Below are 18,900 nucleotides of genomic sequence, written 5' to 3'. Positions count from 1 at the left end.
CTAACGACTCAGTACATTTGTAGAATATCGTCAAAATCGTTTCCCTTTAAAGACACTTGTGAACTTTGTATAGGCTTCTTCTGGTTGAGTAGAATCTATGAGTAGGCAGTTTATGCTGCGAGGACTGCATTTTATTCCTAAATCTCGGAACACTTCCAGTGGTTGTACGCGCGTACAGCCTCAAGATCGCGACCCTCCGAAGATGCCCCATTGTTGAGTGCCGCTCGCACGTGCGTTGCTCGCTCGCCTCCTCCGAGGGGCCGGGCGCGGGAGGAGCTTGGTGTGTGCCCGCCCACCGGGTTTTCCTTGCCGCCGGTCACAGCGTGTGCACCAGTGCCGCGATGGAGCCGCCGGACTTCTCCGTACGCCGCCTACTTAACGAGCCTCAGCGGAGCCTCGACCCGAGTACTACTCAGGAGGGCAGGCATACCAGCAGCGCTCCGCCGGGTGAGTGTCACTCCATCATGGAGGCCCATTTCAGTGATCCTGTCAAAATAAGGCGAATGTGCCTTCATTTGTCGGGCTCGCCGAGTGTATGCTGTTTTCAGTCATTGCGATTTAGTCGTGTTGGATAGTCACTTTTTGGGAAACGCCTCATAAGCATGCTTGCTGTACCTTTCCCACATCCCAGTCAGCTAAAATTCTGCGAGATCATGTAATCCAGGCAAGGCCAAGATGTAGGCGCGGTAAGCCGGCTATCGCCACTTTATTGTATATAGAAAAAAACAAACAGTACGAACACGTGGCCAATGAATAAACAAATTATGAAATTCTGCATTATACAACGGGGACAAACAACGAAGATTACTGAAATTCCTCTTTCATTTCTCATTTTGTTCAGAGAACAAATAAAATCTAAATATGCCTTTAACACACCTTGCTCTTCACAAGATGTCTTCTACAAATTCAATGTTTATACCGAGCGCAAATTAATCTACTTATTATTGCTTAAGAAGAGGTGCCGCGCCAAAGAGACAAGGACGAAAGGGTATCGATACGGAGAAGCGGAAACTTTCAGCTAAGTTCCATCTCGTTCGGAAAGACTTCTCCGATGCTTGAGACAGGTATACCCGAGACCGATAATTGTTGGGTGTACCTCCCTCCAGACGCGACTAGTGAGCTCGCGTTAAGCGCATAAAATTTTTTCATTTTCTAATTTTCTTTTTTTCCACACTACTTTTAAGTGCTGTTCAATGTCGCCGTAAATATACCGTAAATCTAGCCGCGTTCATGGCCGCTTGCGTACGGGAGACTCCGAAACCACGATGTTAGTACCATTGAGAAATACTGTGCCGTGCCACCTGCCGCCATCATCAGAACCCATATACCGTGGATAATTCAAGCACGGTTTCAGGCCTTCGAGATATACTAAATAGACTTAAACTGTCTCTACCGATATGCCTCGCGCTGACTTTCTAATGAGAGCCCTTCCCCCCCCCCCCCCCCCCCCAAAAAAAAGAATAATTGAAGCGCTAAAGGAAGAGAAAAAGTCATGAGAAGGTTTGCAGTAGTGCGCAAACAATAAGCAATCATTAACGTAATGTAAACAGTTGCAAAGTTCACGTACATATTTTCATCAAGTAAAAAAGCTCGTAGTTTGCGTCCAGCTATTTATTCTACATTTTCACTCATATGCCTTTTCGCAGTTTTCCGTTTGTACTCCTGTAGATCACGAGCAGGTAGTGGCAACTGCGAATGGTCGTCGGTACGCCTGTAGGGTTTTCCTAGCCGAGTTCACGGCTGTCTGCGCATGTGCGATTCCGGAACTACGAGGCCAGAACCATTTACAAATCCTTCTATATTGAGAATCAATCGCGCATAAATCAAAGAAGTTTTTAGATATGTAGGGCCCTCTGGGCTGTACTTGTCGGCGATAAGATAGCTTCGGCGCCTATGTGATTACCTCACAGAGCTGTGTCGAATGCTTGGTTGCCATAGTCGGAAGTTGAAATCCCCCTACAAGGTGTTTCTTTTTTTTTTTGACGATGGTGATGTAGAACTTCACCTCCTAAAGTGCAAACCATCTGCAGGCTTTGAGTGACGCCTGTCACCGGCAAAAGATGCAGAGAGCAAGTGGGGCTACACTAATCCAGGTACAACCAAATTAGGAAGGCCCACTAAGCTTCAACAAGACACTCCCTCACCAGAACAGGAATTGGCCTCCCTGGTGCAGTGTTCGGCCACTCCCTCCCAAATGACTTACTCAATTACCCAATGGCCCTCAGTCCCCAGCAGGAGGCCGTTAGACCTGTAACGCAGTAGAGGGTGCTAAGAATCGCTGGGTCCGGACAGACCACCGATTGAAACTGACCCTTGCAACGTTTAACAACCGAACCCTCTCGAGTGAGGCTAGCTTAGCAGGACTCTTTGAGGAACTGTCAGACATTGTTTGGGATATCATAGGCCTTAGTGAGATTAGAACTGGTGAGGCTTATACATTGCTGAATAACGGACATGTCTTCTGCTATAGAGGTCTCCTAGATAAGAAGCAATACGGGGTAGGATTCCTAATCCATAATGACATAGCGGGCAACATTGACGGATTGTACAGCATTAATGAGAGGGTAGGTGTAGTCGTAATTAAACTTAATTAGAAGTATAAAAAAGGAAGAAAAAAGGTAATACAAGCCTACACTCCAACATCCAGTCATGATGATGAGGAAGTAGATCAGTTTTATGAAGATGTTGAATTAGCGATGAGGAGAATGCAAACTCAGTATGCTGCAGTAATGGGTGACTTCAATGCAAAAGTGTGGAAAAACCAGGCTGGAGGACAAACAATTGGCAACTATGGCGTCGATTCTAGGAACGCTAGAGCAGAGATGCTGGTAGAATTCGCAGAAAGGAATAAGCCTCGAATAATCAACACCTTTTTCAGGAAGCGAAGCAACAGAATGTGGACCCGGAAAAGACCTAATTGTGAAACAAGAAATAAATTGATTGCATAATTCCTGCCACTCCCAGTATAGTACGGGATGTAGAAGTGGTAGGTAGGGTAAGGTTCAGTGATCATAGCCTGGTGAGGTCTAGGATTCACTTCAATTAGAAGAGATAAAGAGTAAAATTGGTCAAGAAGAAACAGGTCAACTTAGAGGCACTAAGGGTATAAGCAGACAAATTCAGGCTAGTACTTGAAAACAAATATGCTGCCTTAGAACAGAGAGACGATGATGACAGAGAGCTAATGAGTGAAACCGTAACTAGGTTGGCTTCAGAGGCAGCACTTAAAGAGGGAGGTAAGGCACTAAGGCAACCAGTCGGCAAGCTCTCCCAAGTAACAAAGGACCTAATAAAGAAACGACAAACAATGAAAGTGTCCAACTCAAGAGATAGGATAGAATTCGCGGAACTGTCAAAACTGATGAAAAGGCGAAAATAAGCGATATTCGAAACTATAACGTGAGAAAGACTGAAGAAGCCGTAAACAATGGACGCAGCCTGAAATCAGTGAGAAAGAAACTTGGCATAAGACAAACCAAGATGTATTCACTGAAAGATAAGCAGGATAATATCATCAGCAATCTCCAAGATATATTAAAAGCAGCGGAAGAATTCTATACTGACCTGTACAGTACCCAGAGGAGTGAGGATACCTCAATTAGAAACAGTAATGAACAGGATACAGGAATGCCTCCTATAACTTGCGATTAGGTCAGAAGGGTCTTGCAAGACATGAAACGAGGAATAGCAGCAGAAGATGGAACAACAGTCGATTTAATAAAAAATTGAGGAGACATAAATCTTGGAAAACTGGCGGCTCTTCATACGAAGTGTCTATCGACGGCAACGGTCCCAGAAAACTGGAAAACTGCAAGCATTATACTAATCCACGAAAAGGGAGACGTTAAATAATTGATAAACTATAGGCCCAGTAGCTTACTCCCAGTATTATATAAAATATTTACCAAAATAATCTCCAATAGAATAAGGGCAACACTTGACCTTAGTCAACCAAGGGAACAGGCTGGCTTCGGGAAGGGATACCTTACAATGGATCACATCCATGTCATTAATCAAGTTATCGAGAAATACGCATAGTACAATAAGCCTCTCTAGATGGCTTTCATAGATTACGAAAAGGCATTTGATTCAGTAGAGGTACGAGCACTCATAGAGGCATTACGTAATCAAGGAGTACAGAACGCTTACGTAAATACCTTGGAAAATATCTACAGAGGTTCTTCAGTTACCTTAATTCTACACAAGAAAATCAAGAAGCTACCTATAAAGGAAGTGGTCAGACAGAGAGACAGAACCTCTCCAATACTATTCCCTACATGGTTGGAAGAAGTATTCAAGCTGTTAAACTGGGAAGGCTTAGGAGTAAAGATCGACAGTGAATATCTCAGCAACCATCGGTTTGCCGATGACATTGTTCTATTCAGCAACAATGCAGACGAGTTACAACAAATGATTGAGGACCTTAACAGAGAGAGTGCAAAAGTGGGGTTGAAGATTATTATGCAGAAAACAAAGATAATGACGAATAGCCGGGCAAAGGAACAAGAGTTCAGGATCGCCAGTCAGCCTCTATATAGAGTCGGTGAAGGAGTATACGTTTACCTAGGTCAGTTAATCACAGGCAACCCTGATCATGAGAAAGAAATTCATAGAAGAATAAAAATGGATTGGATCGCATACGGCAGGCATTGTCAGCTCCTGATTGGAAGCTTACCATTATCATTGAAAAGGAAGGTGTCCAATCAGTGCATTTTACCAGTGCTGACATATGGGGCAGATACTTGGAGACTGACAAAGATGCTTGAGAACAAGTTAAGGACCGCGCAAAGAGCGATGCCACGAAGATTGCTAGGCATCACGTTAAGAGACAGAAAGAGTGCGGTTTGGATGAGAGAGCAAACGGGTATATACGTTATTCTAATTGACATGAAGAAAAAAAAATGGAGCTGGGCAGGTCATGTAATGCGCCGGTTAAATAACCGTTGGACAATTAGGGTTACAGAATGGGTACCAAGAGAAGGGAAACGCAGTCTAGGACGGCAGAAGACAAGGAGGAGCCATGAAATTAGGAAATTCGCGGGCGCTAGTTGGAATGGGTCGGCGCAGGACAGGGGTAATTGGAGATCGCAGGGATAAGCCTTCGTCCTGCAGTGGACGTAAAACAGGCTGCTGCTGCTGGTGATAATGAAGTTTTATTTTCCTCAGAGGAGTTAACATAAGGAGTTTAACACACATGTGCAATGAAGCAGAAAACAAACAAACCCACTGACCAAACAGCATAATGATTTCGTCACCGAAGTATGCCACGCTTAAACCTTTCATCGCTGCTAAACAAAGAAATGCAAGTTTCACTAACACATGTATTCCTTCTCGAGGCAGTATAAAACACTTCCGCAAGCTCAAATGCTTCTGAACGGAATGATGATCCCTCGAAGCCGCGGAGCGCACATTCAAACTCAACAACGCGCAAGCAAATGCGCACTACCGTTGTTTCTTACCGCAAGCTAAAATACCCTTTCACGCAAGGGCCAGTTTGCCCCATATATTATTCTCCACAGGGAAGTGGAATTTCATATACAACATCCATTACGCATTTCACAAACGCCTGAACGTGTTTGTTGCAGCAATCACCAGTTTTTTCGCCATCAGAAATAATTCTGGTGTATAGTCCAGCAAATTCTGAACTTAACGTTACAGCGCAAACACCTAAGACGAACCACAAAAAGAAAGACACGCGCCAGTGTGTGTCGTGTCTTTCTTTTTGTGGTTCGTCTTAAAACACGCAATACATATACCCTGGCATATTTGTTATCTGAATATCTGCAAAAACACCTCTCTACATCGACGATCCCATCCGTGTGAAGAACTCTGGTGAAGTCATCCAGTTCCTGGCGACAGGAGCTTCTTGCCCCATGTCTGTGTTTAGCCTTGACGTAGAGGATTTATTCTACTCTTTGGAGCATGACACTTTGATGAGGCTTGTACAGGACCTAATACGGAATGACGATGATGAACTGTGTTTTCAAGACAAGTGTGGTGTTTCTGTGGGGGCTTTTCTGGAACTGCTGTTGGTGTACACTCTAAAAAAAATTTGCGCCCTTTGGGGTGTATATCTGCCACACAACGATAATCGTCATCTGCCTTGATGCGTTGCCTTTCTTTAACGCTGCGAGCCCGGTATCTTCCAGTAACGAACGGCATGCGCATTATCAGCATGACATAGCATTACCGATAGGAAAGTAGCGGGCGCGGCGTTTTCAAGAAAGGAAACGCATCAAGGCAGATGACGATTATCGTTGCGTGGCAGGTATACACCCCAAAGGGTGCAAACGTTTTTTAGAGTGCATTTATCCTCGACGCTCATCGTTCGCTCTCATGAAGTTCTTTAGTGAAATAAACCTGAGTAGGATTGATAGTGACCTAGCGGGCGTGTTGGAACGTGTCGTGCTAGATACTATACGTTATGTTGACGATTATCTTGTTTTTGCTGAAGCGAACGGCTGCGTCACTACTAGAATGAATGTGCTCAAGATATTTAAAGAGAAGTGTTGTGGCGCGAACTTCACCTTCGAAGTTCCTAGGGAAGAGAGTATTCGGTTTTTGGATCTAAATATCCTAATTGGGCGCAAGCATGCCTGTTGGGTGTATTCGCCGAGGTCTGTGAAAGCCATTCTGGATTTCCGTTTTGGTCACTCGAAGCTATATAGTGAAGAACGGTATTGCCACATCCTGTTTAGAAGCAGCGTTGCCCAAGTCTTGCCCGCATCGAACGATTCAAGCTTTTTGTTATCAACTTAACAGGCTTAGGCAACCAAGTTATTTTTTCTTTATTCATGTACCCTGAAGGCCTTTTTACAGGCAATACATAGGGGGTTATGCAACATTGCAGAACGTATTACGGTGAATAACTAATGAAAACGAGCGCCATTTGCTGAGAGCAGAACTTGATAAACCTTACTGAAATACACTGCAAACACTGAGAACTTACTAGAAAAAGTAGAACTAAAATGGTAGTGGAAACAATAGAGAATAATACAATTCTAAACAGTCGGCACAATACGATTCTAACAGTCGGCGCGCAATAAGCACTTCAGTTTGCTCACAAAAGCGTCGTGGTTATTGACAGAAACGATTTCCGCAGGCAGCTTATTCTATTGGTAAATGGCAAGGAACAATGGCGAATGACGCATAAGCTTGGTACGAGCGATCTTTGGTTGTACTTTAAAGCTGTGTTCTAATTGGGGAAAGATGCGATGGGCGGGTTTGATATGAGATTCTGTGAACGGCGCAAGATTTTAATAAAGTCTGTGAAAGTGAAATAAGAGGGTAACAAGTCTTCGCGTTTCCAGTGAACATAAATTTTGGCGCGATTTAGGCGCGATCCCATAAGTACTGTAGCCCCTCTCAGTAAAAGATTACTGTGCAAGTTAAAATTGGAAGCAAAAGGTGTCGTGACAAGAGCGGTCAACGCTAATGATAAGCCAGTCGCCAGTATTCTATATCTTTCCACCCTTGTCTCACCGCAGGAAAAAGGTGGGTAGTAGCTTTGGCGTAAATGTCGTCTTGTCGGCAAGAAACAAGTTGGGCTGCATTTTCGCAGCGGTATGAAGAAAACTTGAAGGCAATGCACAGAAGTGTAGTGATTGTGATGCTAAACACCGTGACTGGTTGGTTGACTGTGGAAAGGGTGTCGTGTATCACATTCTCCTATCCTGCCGGAAGTGGTACATTGGCCAAACAGGACGGTGTTTGAATAACCGTTTAATGGACCACAGAGCTTCTTTGAAAGGGCAGCCGTCGTCTAATCCGTGCCTACATCGCAAAGAATGTAAGTGCAAACCGTTGGTAAGAGATACCAAGGTGCTGCAAAAATAGAATAACATAATAGCGAGGGAGACTGCGCAAGCTTTCTTTATTCATAAGTCCGGGGACATGTGCGGGGCAAGGACATTGGTGAGTCTGCGCTAACTAGAAATTGATTATTTAACCACTAACCTTTAAGCTGCTGCACGTGTTTATACCAGGGTATATATTTTGCGCGTTTTTCAACATAATTCATTGTTGCCAGTATGCGCTCGTTTTCTATATCGTCCCTGTTCGTTTCCGCCATTCTTCCATAAGCATCTTCATATTGCGGGAGGTTCGATGCATATAAGGCATCACTTCGAGCTGACTCCTGCTTTAAAACTATCGCAGCTGCTTGTTACGGGCAGCATTTGATTCCTGCAGAAAAAGTTATTTATTAGCAGATTTTGTAGCCTGCGGCTAGTTCGATGGTCCCGGGCGATGTTGGTTTTGTGTTCAAGGTATGGGCTTGACGTGCACGTCTGGTGCATGAACGTCAATGCAGCTCCACCAGATCTCACGTTGTAGTGCACGTTGAACAACCGCAGTGGCACAATTCAAGTCACGAAACGAATTGTTAATATGGCGAATCTGCACCCAGTAAAACAAGCAGCAGAATGACAGCGGCAAGCGCACTCATCGGTCGTTGAAGTGTGATCTGCCGGTCGAGCACATTGGCTTTTATACATGACTCGTGGATGGTTCCAGCGTAATTGCTTGTTCGTGCATACCTTTCAGAAAGTACAACACTATTCGCGTCACGCATGCAATCTGATTACATAAGGATTACAGAACAGATAGAATCAACAGTAACATTCGAGTAAGTTTCAAATCATGCAGGTGCGTCTGGCGTTGAGCGATCATTCTAATGTATGAATATTGGGATTTTGCGTGCCGAAACCACGATTTCATTATGAGGCACGGCTTAGTGAGGGACTCCTGATTAATTGTGACCACCAGGGGAACTTTAACACGTGTCCCCAATGCAACGGACACGGGAGTTCTTGCATTTCGTCCTCATCCAAATGCAGCAGCCGCGGCTGAGATTTGATCCCACGATCTCGTGCTTAGCAGCGCAACACCATAGCCGCTAAGTCACTACGTTAGGGGATGAAATGCCGTCCCCAGAAAAAGGGTAAATAAGTACGCGCGTAAATATTCAGAACGACGTTCGCCTCAGCTGTTGGATGAAAGCTGCATGAAACTGCTGAAGAAGTATACTCTAGATCAAACGAAGGCCACTGCTGCCTTCATGCAAACGTGGCTGTTGTGACGGATCAAAACATTTGTTGTAGCGACGGTCCATGCAGGGGAGAATGTATCGTCAAGACGGCGAGCAGCCGCAGCTGGAACGATGCAAGCGATGTACCTTCACAAAGAGAATCGCGCAGGGGAACAAGTTCTTGCGCGTGGAAACGGAGCTGAAGCAGAGCAAACGAAGCCCCTTCACGGCTTTTTATGGCATCCTTCGGAAACGGCGTCATCCTCTCTCCTTGAGGAAACCCAACGCACTAGCCGGTGTTTTATGTGCGGGCTAGGACTACGTCTTTTGTTCCGGCAAAAGAGCTCGGATCACTGTCGCAGGCGCACTAGTTTGGAACCGTCCGCAAAATAATAAATATCACCACCAGCTGTTTGAAACATAACGTGCCAGCAATGCACCAATCACGGATGCGAGAAAAGAGAAGCGTTAAAGTGTGACAGTGAAAGGGATAGGGGCAATAATAATGTATGGCGCTACCTTGGAAATTTTTATCTAGAGACTTTATGTGATGAAACTTTCAGCGGCACCTTGTCTGCATTTCTTTGCAACTTAAGTCACCGTAGTCATAACCTCTGATGATGTAAAAAGTAGTTATTATTGATTACAATTCATATGTAGCATTGAAAATGCGCACGGTCACAGTAGATTTGTAATGTTCAACCAATAATTTCAAATAAACGACTCTTTAAAAAGGTATGGCCCACAACATGACCAAACAACATTATCCGAGAGCGATGCAAACACTACGAGCACAAATTACAACCAAAGGGATTTCCCGGGACCAAAGTGTACAGGGAAAATACGGCGATACAGACGCATCTCCGCCGCATTTGCGATGGCCGCTCATAAGCGGAATTGCGCGGTTCGTAGTAATACAAATTATGGCATAAAATCTGCGCAATTCTGGCCCAGCTCAACGTCACGCAACATCAAATTGCCGTTTACAAAACAGTCCTTCCAGTGACGCTCCTCACTGAGTATTCATCGAGCCAATCAGGTAGCTGACATGGCGGCTCTCTCAGAACGCTACCACAATTTCGCGAAATTGCAGATTCATTGCACGGGGTTCTGCACGCTGCCGTTCACTTCCATTTTTAAGCGGTAACATCACAAGTAGCCACAAAGGACAAGATTAAAAGCCTTATTCCAAAATGTCTGCAGCTCCCCGTAACACTCTGTCATCTTGATAACAACATAAAATTGCGTTTTGCTAAAGCTCCACTTCGCGGCGAATATTTCAAAACACGTGACCTCTAGATAATCAATCAGCTAGCCAACATGGCGGCCCTGCAGCCATCATGTGTGTTGGGAATAGAGCGTTTATGTAAAGCTCGCATGGCCGTGCGCGTCTTGTCGTCACTAGCTTTAGGTGCGACAACTTCGTTCGCGAACAGGAGCTTGTGCGTGCCGTGAAAATGTGATGTGCTCCTACAACGGTGGTTGTCTCCAGACACAGGGTTTCATGCAGTAATTGGTAGAGGGAACTATGACGCTAATGCCTACGAGAGCTGCAGGCCGAGTGGTTCAGCCAGCATGGTAATGATGGATAGTACATGGTTTTGCCTAAAATTGGTCGTTCTAGCTTCAAACGGCTCCGTGGTATTGTAATCTCGTCTTCAACAAATGACTGTAATGAATAATAAATAAACATAATAACAATTGTCCGACTGCAGGATTCCCACAAGGACCTCTAGCACAGAAGCCCGACATTGATAGCATTACGCCATGGACGCGTGCATTTAGAACAGGCATCGAGAACGCCCTTATGAATTTCTCACGGGCAAACCAGCGCGTTGAGACGCTTGGCGCGTGTCGATTTGGCCGCCTATGCAGGCTGAACCATGGCAATTATTAGCGATTGCGCGTGTGCGCAGTCTTCTGCGCTTAGAAAAGTGTAGATTGATCTTAGATTTAGGACAATGAAGGCATATATAAAGCGCAGTAAAGAAAGCCACGAGAACGTCTGAATGCAGAAGTGCGAATATCAGACCACCATGGTGGCTAAACGATTGCAGCGCTAGAGTTTCCTCTGGTAATTTCTGCAGGAAACTCTGTCTCCAGCCGCGTCATTCTTGTCGCCAGTGTTGATTCCATAATTTGGAAAAAGTTCTGTGATTCTTTGCAGTGGGCACCCGTGAAGAAAAATGTTATAAGTGGCCGTCGGCTCGCCAGCTTTTTCATCCATGGCGCAAAAAAAAAAAAGAAAAAGTCGCAGCGCCTGCTTATTATAGCACGTTTTACTTTGCTGCTGTAGAAAGTGAAATCGCTCAAGTAAGTCAGTCGCACTTGCATGGGGACGACGTAAAGCGCAGACTTGCATGCTAATTCAAGTTCAACGTTGGGTGATATGTTGTGGCAGGCGCGCTAGCGGTAGCGCTATTTGGTAGACAGGCGGCCTTCGAGAACTCCACTGAGTGGCGGTGAGGTGGTCGGGGATGTCACGAGGGCGCTCCCCAAGCTCTGGACTCGGCGCGTTGACGGCGAAGCCTCGCAGTCCCGTGTCGAGGTATGGGCACCGGCGGTACACATGGCCAGCTTCTTCGCAATGGTCCGCAGCGGGCGGTGATCGGGGGCACACCAAATGGCTGTCTTCCTCGGAGATTTCCGCTGGCCGACAGCTAGGCGGTTTGGCGGCGGCGGCGTCTGGCCACTGAATCGCGGTGTTATGAAGCCCTGGTGCGGACGCGGAGAGAGAATCTGGCGATGGGCGACGGCGGCGTATGTCATCGCTTCAGGCTGGGGCTGTGGCGACGGTGGTTGCAGTTTAGTAACCCCAAGTGATCGCTGAACCCCATCCTTAACGATATCGGCGATTGTGCGCACTAGTGCGTACTTGTGCGCACAAAAGCAAGTGACCCTCGAAGCACAGCGATAGCGCAGAACATGGTCGGCGATCTTCGAAATTCTCAGAAATTTTCTCTGCTGATAATTTTGACCAGGCACTACTCATGTATTTTGCACAATGATATGGAATGTTATTTTTCCCCTCTTTTATTCATGTTATCGCCTATGCAAGTGCATTTTGTTCTGACGAGAACTTGTTATTTTGATGTGATATTGACTATGCCAGTGCATTTTTATGATAGTGTGAATATCGTCCTTTGCAATACAAAAATGCCAACTTGTTACTTTTTTTCTTCGCTTTCTTCCTTTTCCTGTTCCATATGTCTAGCACAAGAGCATATATTATTCTTGTCCTACATGTGTGTTTGCGGAAATACGCCCACCTGCTTGGTCTGTATAGACTGCAGTATGTACAAATAAATAAATAAATAAAATCTGATCTGCCGGTTAAACGCGTCGGATTTTATACATGAGTCATCGAAAGTTCCAGAGGTATTGCTGACGTACGCATGTCTACCAGAATGTTCTACTCAATTCGCTTCGCATATGCAATGAGATTACACAAGATTTGTTGACAACAGACAGCAGATAGAACCATCGGTAACACTCGAGAAACTTCCAATACATGCGGGCGCGTCCCGCTCTGAGCGATAACATTAGTTACACTGTGAGATGCGGTTACTCGAAAAAAGATAAACAAGTACACGTGTGAATATGGTGTAACCGTAGAACCTGATGAGGATGCCAAGTCTTTGGAGAATGAAGTCAAACTAAATATTTTCAAAAATACGCTAAGCGTTTAAATCAAGTGTTTAGAGCGAGTTGAGAGGGTCGGCACTTGTCGCGGGCGGCTACTGCGCCCTTTCATTCTGCAATTGTAAAATTTCACGGGGAAAAAAATTCAGTGTCTCAAAATAGGCGGCGCACAAATATCCATATCCTTTCTGAAAAAATAAAACATTCGATCGAAGCTATCGCGTTTAGCCACAGATGAGAATTCCAAGGGCACAAGAGTCTGACTTTTCCTTTGACAAGTTGAAAGTCAATGGCACGATTTATGTTTGGAGCCCCGTTGGACAATTAAGAAGAGAATTCACCACGACCCAGGCATCCGCACGTGAATCAAAATGCAGATACGCTGTCTCATGCAAATGAGATGTGAGGAAGAAGTGACAAAGTAAAAGTTAATCTTTACGGGTCGTGTCGTTTAATGCATTGGGTATGGTTAAACAATTCAAGTTTCTTGAAAACCTAATATATATAATCCACACGTCCTAGGTATAACAGAAACTTGGTCCATGCGCTGTGGCATAATGGGCAATGAACATGCCGACGCAGCAGCACGATCTGCACATGAGGAGGGCTTGCAAGACTCCATTCCATTCTCAAGAGCAGACGCTGCAATGAAAATTTGTGTGCTTGCAAATGAAGCCATCAGAACTTCATGGAACACACAAAGCTTGAAGCACACATGTCTACACCGACTGGACCCATCCCTATGACTTCGACCGCCATCTGGACTCTCTCGACTCGAGACAGCAGTACTTTGCCGACTGTGGCTTGGTGTCGCCTACACAAGATCTTTCGCCTTCCGAGTCGGTGTGGACGACAGCACGGCTTGCAGTCACTGCGGTAGCGAGGAGACTATCGAACACGTACTTTGCCACTGTCCTCGATACAGCGCGCACCGGCTGTCACTAGCGGCCGCGCTGGCACGTCTTGACGACAGGCCACTTTCAGAACAGTCAGTTTTGGAATGCCGACATGAACTGTCGTCCAGCGAAAGTCGGTCAAGGCTTTGTTGACCTTTTTACCTGACAGTGGCCTATTAGAAAGACTATAATTATCCCATTCCGTCCCTTTTCATATTGTTTCATGCTTTTATTTTTTGGTCACGCTCTTCTTTCCTTCTTTACTTCCCCTTTCCCTTCCCCTAGTGCAGGGTACCAAACCGGAGGTTTTAACTCTGGTTAACCTCCCTGCTTTTCTCTCATTTGCATCTCTCTCTCTCTCTCTGGTTCATGCACAGTTGCAGGATAGTGAAGTCGTTCTTGCTTCCTACAAATTGATCCGCCGAGACAGAATAACCCGAGGTGGTGGAGTAGCCATTACTATAAAAATAACTTACAGTACACAGTCTTAGAACATATGCCTGACCATGAAAGCTGATGGTGCAGAATCACATATGCAGGTAAAAGGATACTGCTTGGGGGCGTGTAACGGCCTCCGAGTACTCCGCCCAGCTACTACGATTACATCGCGCGCCATAAAAACTCAAGGTCGAAAATTATTCTGACGGGTGATTCACCAGGAACTAATTCGGCTAACTTGAGCCATGACAGTAGGTAAATCAGGAACGCAGAACTTTACATCACCTTCAGTTTTTCTATGCGCGAATCGGTCTGCGCGGACACTCGAATTGCTGGTACTTCCTCTTCTGGACATCATGTTCGTGAGAAATGCACTGCAAGGATTCGCTATCACACTACACAAAGGTATGTCTGATCACAGGTTGCGTTCAATGGCTTGTCCTACGGCAGCAACATGAACGGCTTTCAAACAGTCGTTTGTCTATGTCAAGGACTACGCACGCGCAGACGCGGTGCTAGTCTCTTTGGAATCCAACCTTGCCCAACTTAACGCTACAAACTACGTACACCCTTGCAATTTTTTAACAATATCGCGCGAGCGTCGACCGCGCGGCATGTCAGTGGCCCTGTAGCGGTGAGGTGCAACCCTAAAGCCGAACAGCGCCGCAGAATACATTCGAACTAGAATTCGTCTTGCACGACCGCACATAAAGTTGCCAATCCTGCAACCCTCGCCGCTGCAAAGCCATTGACACGCCTTGCAGTCGACACTCGCATGATATTGTTAAAAAATTGCAAGGGTGTACACCAAATGGGGTCAGAATTTAAGAATGTTGTATATTTCTGTGAAATGAATTTGATTCCGTCTCGTAAAAAACACCCTGACAGACATTATCTGTGTGTCACGCATGGTTTAAATCAACTGAAATGAAAAATTAAGCGCATGCGTAAAGCAGGCGTGATGCAAGATCTCGACGGACTTATCAAGAGCATGCACAAAAAGAGTTCGAGAAGCGAAATCCCGATTTCATTACACTACCCTTCTTTCATTTATGCACAATGCACATAAATTCTGGCGATAATTATCTAACGAAAAACCTTGCATAACATAAATAATTCTTCGGACCAGGGTCACGGATCCTCAATCCATCGCCGCAACAGTTAACACCTTTTTCTAGTCTGTCTTTGCAAAGGAAGTTACGAACGCTCCAATGCCTCCTAACTCGTTCGAAGAAGCAATCCCTACCTTAAACGTCAGTCAAGAGGAACTTTTATGTCCCTTACCAAACCTTGATGTGAAGAAATCCTCCGGTAACGATGACATTTCAAACGCCTTTTTGAGCCGATATGCTAATGCAGTGTCATTGCATTTGCACAAAATTTATGAAACGCCCTTAGCAACATTAAATTCTACAAGACTGGCGTCATGCAAAAATTATTCCCATACACAAGTCTGGCTCTCAACTCGAACTTAACAAGTATCGACGCATCTCATTGACAAGTACGTATTGTAAATTATTCGAACTTATAATCGTTAAAGCACTATAGCGCATCTGGAAAGTAAGAATGTCCTTTTGGACAACAACATCGCTTCAGATCAGGTCTCTAAGCCACAACACAAATTGCGGAGATAACCCATGATTTCTTTGATGCAATTAACATAGGGGGTGAGATTAAATAAATTATGGGGTTTTACGTGCCAAAACCACTTTCTGATTATGAGGCACGCCGTAGTGGGGGACTCCAGAAATTTCGACCACCTGGGGTTCTTTAACGTGCACCTAAATCTAAGTACACGGGTGTTTTCGCATTTCGCCCCCATCGAAATGCGGCCGCCGTGGCCGGGATTCGATCCCGCGACCTCGTGCTCAGCAGCCTAACACCATAGCCACTGAGCAACCACGGCGGGTGGTGAGATTGACGCAGTCTTCCTTGTCTTCTCGAAAGCGTTTGACTTTGTTCCGCATCATGACTTAATTGCAAAGCTTGCGGCCTTTAGAATCGACAGTGAAGATATATCATGGATCTGCCGCTTCTTACAACTCCGAAAACAGTGCGTTGTCATAAACAACCGTGTTTCAGAATATTTAGGCGTGTACTGAGAAGCACACCAAAGCTCGGTTTTAGTACCCGTCTTATTCCTTCTTTACATCATTGATATAGAATTTTGCAGTCAATCACGCATACAAATACACCCTTTTTTGCAGATGACTGTGTAGTGTACACAACTGTAGGCAATCTTGATGATCAAATTAGACTTCGAAATTCCCTGATAGACATATAAGCGCGGAGTTTCAAATGGGGTATGAAGCTGAACGGCAATAAAACAAAATGTATTCAACTGAAATCGCCAAGTACGATGAGGACAAATATTTAGGAGTCACACTGACAAGTAATCTGAACTGGGAAGCACACATTACTTGAATTTTCGAGCGTGCCCTTAGAAACTGTTATTCCTTAAAAGACGACTGCGTAATGCACGATCATCAGGTAAACTAAATGCCCACAAAACCCTAGTAAGACGAGTATTACAATATGCAGACATAATATGGGACCCATTTCAAAAATAGTTCACTGACCAACTCAATAATATCCAGAAATTAGCAGCCCGCTTCATCTACTCGGACTACTCACGATACAGTAGCGCAACCAGCCTATTAAAGAGAGCAAATCTTCAACCACTAAAAAACCGCAGAATCTTTTCTAAACTTAAATTTATATACCTTCGCTAGCATGGACATTAGAATATTCCTTGTTCCAGCTGCTTACATGACCGCTTTAAGCACTCGACCAGACCTAACCACTGTAAAACCATACGCCACCCATTTAGCAGAGTAAACAGAGTAAACTCCAATAAATATTCGTTATTACCCCAGGCCATATTCTCTTTCTAGAAATTACCGAGCATTGTAGCGAATTGCACGACACGAATAATTTGTGAAAAACATAGAGACAATGACATTTTCTGAGATATGATAGTTTACATTCCCGACTAGCTGAGTTGTTTTTCTGCTTTCTCTGTAGAAATGCAAACACTGTAGAAGCAGTATTTATAGAACAATGATTGCGTTTGTCTTCATTAATTTTTTATACTTTGTACTCTTTTCATACTCACTGATGTACCCACTCCTGTTTGGGCCCGGAAAGGGCCTGCAGTATATGTAAATAAATAAGAGCGCTCCGTTCCTCGAATCTGGCATAACTGCGGGCACTCCAGGCACGTGTTGTTCCCCAGCATCTTAGATTCTGCGCTGACTAGTAGTGTGCGTATTGTTCGTAAATGGCGTAGTGAAGGACGTTGTTAGGATGTACGCGAAACTATGTAGCAAATTTGATGCATTCAGTTCGAAAGCATGCGCGGAAACGCATGAAATTCACATTTCTGTGTCACTTATGAACATGCAGTTCGAAGATTTTAAGGTCACACTTGAAGGACTGATGCGAGCACAAATAGCACTTCCGAATAAAAATCCGCAACTAAACAAACAACCAAGGAAAACCCAGAACGAGCTTATTTAACTTATGCAATACAGTCGTCAACAAAACCTTGAGATGAAGGGTCTCCCAAAGAGGCCTAATGAAAATCTAGTTGATGCCATGAGATCAAGAGTTTGACGAAAACTCGTCTAGTCGGGATTGCTCATTGTGTGATGTAAAAGGACGCAAAAGAAAAACATTAAAAGAAAACAAGACGTATCGGCTCCCATACGGGGGCCTTGTTCATAATGAAAGCAAACGAAAGGGGGAGACGATTATGTACGTGTGGATACATGGTGTGGACAGCGGGCATAAACGAAAGGAAGGCTGCTGTTATTGCGCTTCAACGTGGAATAAGTAGTCTGGATTAGTAATGGCTTGAGGAGCAACCGCGAAGTTAGATTACTTTCAGTGGCTAGCACATAGGCGCCTTTCCCGAGTCAATATTAGGTCTTTCTGTTACAGAATTCTCAACAAAAGCGGTAGAAGACACTTTTTTTACATCAAAATAGTGTTCCTTGATGCGCGTTCGAAAATTACCCGTCTCGCTGATGCAGACATGACTACAGTCTGCACAAGGAATATAATACACAGCACCGGGTACCTTTCTTTCGGAAGCTTGTCTTTCACATTTACAAGCACGTTTCTCAGGTTTTTTTTTTTCGCTGGCGCATGTGCAACGTTCGCATCAAAAGAACAAATTACGCGGGCTAAGGCATCGCTACTACCGGTACTAGCGAGGCCTTAGCCTCCGTACTTCGCAGCACGTTTACCAGGAACAAATATGGCGGAGGAAGCACTAGGCTGGCGGAATAGGTGACGCTACACTGAAGCCACAAATGAAGCAGGATAGTTGTTACGTGAAAGTTCAACATGAATGGCTTTCAAATCTTTTTCTGAGTCTTTGGGAGAACTGCAGGTTTGTTGCGGATGTTCTATGAGCGATGCGGCGAGGCAACGTTTTTGGAAAGCAGGATGAATTGATATGAAGATCAAGTACCATCGCGTGTGCGTAGGTTTTTGGAACATGTTCGGAAACCTACGCACACGCGACGCTACTTGAGGCATGGTATGTTTGCATTTATTCCTTGCAGATTGCAATAAACTGTGATCTGTTAGTTAAGCGCTTGCCCTGAATGCTTCTTTTCTCGGTGTGCTGACCCCTTTTCTGCGGCCAACATAACGAACATGAAAAAAGCTCACCCAATTTTACACCCTACAGTTTATATTCGTATCCTACGTCTTACTACTGAACTTTTAGTTGAGTGCATGCCTAAGTCACTAAGGATTCTTGAAGAGCGAATAAATCATCTTACAACGCCAGTGAAGAGAAGGTTTAACTACAAAATGTCTCGCGAGTATCACAGTGAATAATTTTGAAGAAGCTCAAGAATTTTAATATTTTTGGTAATCTTTCTT

The 18,900-nt window shown here is 44.7% G+C and overlaps 1 protein-coding gene across 1 annotated transcript in view; it reads left to right on the top strand.

The window, feature by feature from the left end:
* The first annotated feature begins 342 nt into the window (after nt 1-342).
* LOC129381199 (homeobox protein Nkx-3.2-like) overlaps nt 343-18,900 on the top strand; it is a 151,212-nt gene continuing 132,654 nt past the window's right edge. The window contains exon 1 of the mRNA XM_072285864.1: nt 343-447. The gene's annotated coding sequence lies outside the window, so the exon portion shown is untranslated. The remainder of the gene's footprint in view (nt 448-18,900) is intronic.

Source organism: Dermacentor andersoni, chromosome 1 (assembly GCF_023375885.2).
Source record: "Dermacentor andersoni chromosome 1, qqDerAnde1_hic_scaffold, whole genome shotgun sequence".
Lineage (NCBI taxonomy): Eukaryota > Metazoa > Arthropoda > Arachnida > Ixodida > Ixodidae > Dermacentor > Dermacentor andersoni.
This window is presented reverse-complemented; position numbering and strand designations above follow the sequence as displayed.